The sequence below is a fragment of the Dipteris shenzhenensis genome, chromosome 10 (assembly GCF_047967505.1).
Source record: "Dipteris shenzhenensis isolate YYH24624 ecotype China chromosome 10, Dip_SZ_1.0, whole genome shotgun sequence".
Taxonomy (NCBI): domain Eukaryota; kingdom Viridiplantae; phylum Streptophyta; class Polypodiopsida; order Gleicheniales; family Dipteridaceae; genus Dipteris; species Dipteris shenzhenensis.
Genome location: NC_141605.1, coordinates 53,092,830 through 53,098,829, shown reverse-complemented (window position 1 = coordinate 53,098,829; position 6,000 = coordinate 53,092,830).

The following is a 6,000-nucleotide window of genomic DNA, read 5'->3' as shown; positions in this document are numbered from 1 at the left end:
TTTCTCATTAGATCTTTAGCCATCTAGCCTCTTCCTTCTTTACCCCTCTGACCTCCAAACTCTTGCTGCCCATCCCATTTTTCTTAATTTCCAAGCATGGTGCCATGTCATCTCATGGAGTCCACAAGTTATCCTACGGACGATGATGTGATGCAATTAGCAAAAGCCAGAGGAGCTCAGCCCATGGGTCTGCACTCGAGATAGTCTGCAAGCTGACATTAATTGGATGCAGACCTACAGCCAGCCTCCGCAATACAAACTCAAGGGCATCTCGCGGCTTACTAATCCTGCCTAGGATCCTCTCGGCATAATAATCAATTTTGAAACAATCCATGTAGCATATCCCGAGGAAGTTGCCGAGGAGGAAGGCCAAGAAACCATTGCATTATTTAATTATAATGCCCCCCTTGCTGAAATTCCACAACCACCTCCCTTGGATCCCGCCCAGCCCACCCAGAAAGCCACCCAACCTACCCCGCCTCCCTTCCTCACACCAATCTGCCTGAGTATTCTTTCAAAGCCTCTAACACCAATCTCCCCCGCCCCCCCTTCCTCGCACCAATCTGCCTGAGTATTCTTCCAATGCCTCTAAGACCACCACCGCACAGCACAAGGCCTCCCCGTCCATCTCATCTACTGCTCCTCCGGTCAACCTCCCAGAAGAGGCCCTCAACACGCTACTTAAGGCAGCCAATTTTGTACAGATGCCCACTAATACAATGCCCAGAGAGATAGCGGAGGAGGAACCAATGCCAATGGAAGATGATGAGGTTCCTCAAACTCCTCCCTCCTTGACAAAAAATGTACAGTGGAAACCTGACCTGCAGTTGTTCTAAAAACTACCAGATAGTGCCTTCATGCACCATTGGAAGCAAGAGCTCGAAGGCTCCATCCTCCACCTCTACAAAATCGTGGAGGTGTGTCCACTCACGCAGTTCATCACCTAGTCCTGAAATGATTGGCGATGCGCCCATCCAAATTGCAAGAAGAGGAGATTACCACCTCGCCCCCGATGCTCCAATTTCCCTAACCGATGCAGACGGTAGCCTATAGCCTCACTAGCACATCCCCTTCCTAAAAAAGGAGCAATTTTGGTGGTACTACCACAGTGCCCATGTCGATCGCCGCGTCCACCCCTTCATAGAGGACTTGGGCTGAATTCCAGCTGAATTCCATGAGCTCCAGCAATGGAACCCCAACATGTTGTACAATTTACCCAAGTACAACTTCCCGAAAGAGATGATGCAGGAGAGATTTTGCTTCCACCTCCAGTCCTTCTAGGACACATATGGCTCGATACCCGATCTAGCCATCATAGCAGAGGTCCACTTCAACCGCCTTCTCCTCTTAATCCTCTGCAACCTCCCCACCCATAGTCAGCCCATAAACAATCGGCTCCACAATTTAACCAATCAGATTGTCTTCAACCCTGACATCGGTCCCACGTAGTTTTAGGACCTCCACCTCTACCTCTGCATCCACAATCTCCACATCCACCACATCCCCACATATAAGGACATGCATGCCACCCATTTTTAGAAGTTTCGCTTGTACCTCGGCTCACTCCAGGCCAATTGGACCGCTATGCAGTTCTCCAGACGGGGTCCTCTCCTCACACCTCCTGTAGCATAGCTGATCCCTGGCGGCTCAGCAACAGGAAGGGGGGCAAGTTAACATCCAAAGAGTACAGTCGCAGAATGCAGGGTAACCAGTGATACAAGTCTAGGGGGTTTGAGGCCCAAATAGTTTCAGCCTCGGAGTGTTGAGGCTAACACAAGTACTATTTAGCACTCTTATCTGGTTAACACAAGTGCTATTTTCGACACACAAGAGTGGAACAGTAGGGAGAGATGGAAAGGATAGCAAAGATGCCTTGGCACCCTACAGGCCCAAGAGCCTTTTAAATATAAAGAAAGAGAGAGTGCTAAAAGGAAAAGGGTTGGCCATCCCTTCAAAAGGTGACATGTATAAAGGACCAAACAGTTGACTTTGGTCTTCTTTGTTGTATGCACAAGTTTGGAATACAAGCTCCCTCTTGTCTTCAAGAGTGTCTTTGGATGTTCTCTTGTCTCCTTTGTAGTGCCTTTGTGTTTGCCACTCCATCCCCCTTCACTCTCTCCTTACCTTCTCATTCTCCCTCCCTTCTCCCTTCTCTTCTCCCTTCTCTCCCTTCCCTCTTTCTCTCGTGGAAACACACTACGACAATCCGGAAGCCGCTTGCGTGACACAAGTGGATGGCTCGTGCTTGCATTTCTCTCACAAGGAAGTAGCTTGGAGTGGAGGCTCCAACAGAATTCCTTCAAGATCCTCACGACACGTGAGTCATCGTCGAGACAACACAGATACACTTGGAGTCACATTTGAGAGGCCTTAGGCCTTTGTCGACTTTTCCAACCTTGGGGAAAAAAACATATGTCCTCAGGACCCCTTGGCATTTTAATGTGGACCATAGGGCCATGCGACCTTCCAATGAGACAGTAGGACTTGGGACCATTCTAATGGAACCTAGGGACCTTTAAACCGGGGTCCATATGGTCCTTTTTCAACTCCTTCAGACCTTAAGTACATTATGGCCTGTATGTATTTTTCAAAATTCTTATTTATTCTTTCTTTATTTTTATAGTTTAAGGCAATGCACTAGCCTTGATTTTTTGTGTGTGGAGAAATAACAATTATAGGCCTATACTCTTCTGTTAATGGGGGCCATGTCTTTATAAAGCTATCAATTTTTTTTAAATAAGGGGAACATAAATCTTTTACCTATGTGGTGGAATGTGTGAAAGGATTCAGGAATCTTCCAATCCATTTATTTTCCATGCAATTAATCTTTTACTTTACTTTGGACAACTCCAGTAATGCTTCGACACCTGTCTTCCCTTCTGGTTTAAGCTATTCTAACTTAAGCAGGTTGGATTGTGGTAGGAATCAATGTTGCTGGCTGAAGTTTGGTGCCAAGGTTTTGTCATGGAAAAATTCTATTTCAATCCTAAAAACATTTTCTTTTTAGGATTCAACCACATCTTGTCTTTATAAATACCTTTTCTTTTATATCATTTGATGTTAAAGTGTTGTTCATATATTTGTGGACCTTCTTGAGGGGTTCTAATATAATCTTAGTGCATGCACGCGCACTCACTCACACACACACACACACACACACACACACACAGAGGCACTCAAGGAGTATTTTGAAAAGCCCTAAACTAAAACTTTCCCCCAATAAAACCACCCCTTCTTATTTGTGGACTAATGGATTTTTTTCTAATGTTGAATTGAAAATCCCTTATAATCTTCTTAAAAGTTTTCCAGAAGTCAAATTAAAATTTCTCCTCCTTTTGAATGCATAGGGTACATGAAAATTTTGTGAGGTAAACCCCACGAGCTCTCTCTCTCTCTCTCTCTCTCTCTCTCTCTCTCTCTCTCTCTCTTTCTCTATACATACATGCATACATATATACACACACACACACACACACACACACACACATATATATATACATATATATATATATATACATACATATATATATATACATATATATATATATACATATATATATATATACATATATATATATATATACATATATATATATATACATATATATATACATATATATATATATATATATATATATATATATATATATATATATGTATATGTATATATGTATGTATACACACACACACACACACACACACACACACACACACACACACACATATATATACATGTATATATGTATATATGATGTATGTATATATATATATATACATACATATATACATATACATATATGTATACATACATACATATATACATACATATATACATATATATATGTATATATATATATACATACATATATATATATGTACATATATATATATATATAAATTATGTAGTCTATCTTATGACAAACCATGTGCACACTTGGCTATTCGGTGGCACTCAAGGAGTATTTCAAAAACTCCTAAACTAAAACGTTCCCCCCATTACAACCACCCCTTCATGTTTGTAGACTAATGGATTTTTTCTAATCTTGAATTGAAAAATCCCTCCTGCTATTATAATCTTGTTAAAAAATTTCCATAAGACAAATTTAAATACTCCTCCTTTTGAATGCACAGGGTACACAAAAATTTTGTGAGGTGAACCTCTCTCTCTCTCTCTCCACACACACACACACACATACACACATATTGTGTAGTCTATCTTATGACAAACCATGTGCCCACTTGGATATTCGGTGACACTCAAGGAGTATTTCGAAAACCCCTAAACTAAAACATTCCCCTCAATACAACCACCCCTTTATATTTGTAGACTAATGGATTTTTTCTAATGTTGAATTGAAAAATCCCTCCTGTTATTATAATCTTGTTTAAAAATTTCAATAAGTCGAATTTAAATACTCCTCCTTTTGAATGCACAGGGTACACAAAACTTTTGTGAGGTGAACCTCTCTCTCTCTAGATCTAGAGAGAGAGAGAGAGGGAGAGAGAAGAGAGGGAGGGAGGGATGGAGGGAGAGAGAGAGAGAGAGAAAGAGGGAGAGACAGAGAGAGAGAAGAGAGGGAGAGACAGAGAGAGAGAAGAGAGGGAGGGAGGGAGGGACAGAGAGAGAGAGATAGAGTTAGAGAGAGAGAGCTCGTGGGGTTCACCTCACAAAAATTTTATGTACCCTTTACATAGGCACCTTTGTGTGTGTGTGTGTGTGTGGATAAAAAGTAAAAAAAGAGAGACATATAAGAAAAAAAAGGTTTGGGACGTCAAAGTTGAAAAATGCAAAAACTTGAGTTTGCAAAAATTTTGAACAAAATTAAGAAATTTTGATAATATTGAATTTTACAAACACAATATTGAAAAAAATGTCAAATCCTCAGGCAGTCCAAGTTTCGAGGTCGGGGTTCACTTATCTACAATCATCCAAACAAACTAGGTGTTAGAACATCATAGTTATGTTTGGGTAGACAGGTAATGCATGTTTTCCTTGGCTTGTTATCACTTTACCTAGGAATATAGACAACCATATGGATTCTTAGATAATTAAAAAAAAATTAAGTCACAAGTGAATTCTAAGTCACACATGGAGCAAGGATCAAATGAGTGCATGGGTTGAGAAGGGATTAGAAGAGGTATGAAGGATTAGTAGGGGTGGTTAAAAAGAGAGTGTAAAGGGTAGATTTCACAAAGGGTACATAAAAGAATAATTCACAGAGTATGCATGCATGTGTGTGTGTGTGTGTGTGTGTGTGTGTGTGTGTGTGTGAAGAAATTAGTGTTTGTGTGTGAGATACATTTACGAATCAAAATTATATTGTGTGAGTGTGTGAGTGTGTGTGTGTGTGTGTGGGTGTGTGAGTGTGTGTGTGTGTGTGTGTGTGAGTGCGTGCATGTTCAAATTTAATGCTCTCATCAAAATTGAACCATATAGTTAATTCCATCATGTGGATAATGTGTTCCGCATTCCAATAAATATTTTAGAGGATATGAGTAAATTATACTTGGAAGAATGAAATATAAGTAGATTATCCAAAAAGATAGACACCACTACGATGGTACTTAAGGAGGTCACATTTTTAAACAAAACATCACATGTGGAGTAAAATAATTGTCTATCATAACCAAAGGGTATACAAGAATTCCAAGTGATGAATCCTTCTAGAAGTCCTAGAACTGAGGTTGGGGTCAACTGACCTAGCACCATCCAAGGGAAAGTAAGTATCATAACATCATAGCTTCAAATAGGTAGACAAGTAATACTTGTTTACCCCAACTTGTTGTGGCTATTTCCAAAGAACCAAACTACCTTCTAGATTCAAAAGTTGAAGGTGAAATGTGAAAGAGGTAACCGGTGCACTTGAGTAGGGAAAACTATATTTGAAAGAGGTAACCAATGCACTTGACTAGGAGAAACTATATTTGTGAAAGCTTATCCTTGGGAGGTACTCCCTACGCTTATTATCATGAATAATTGTACCTAGCAATCCTATGCTA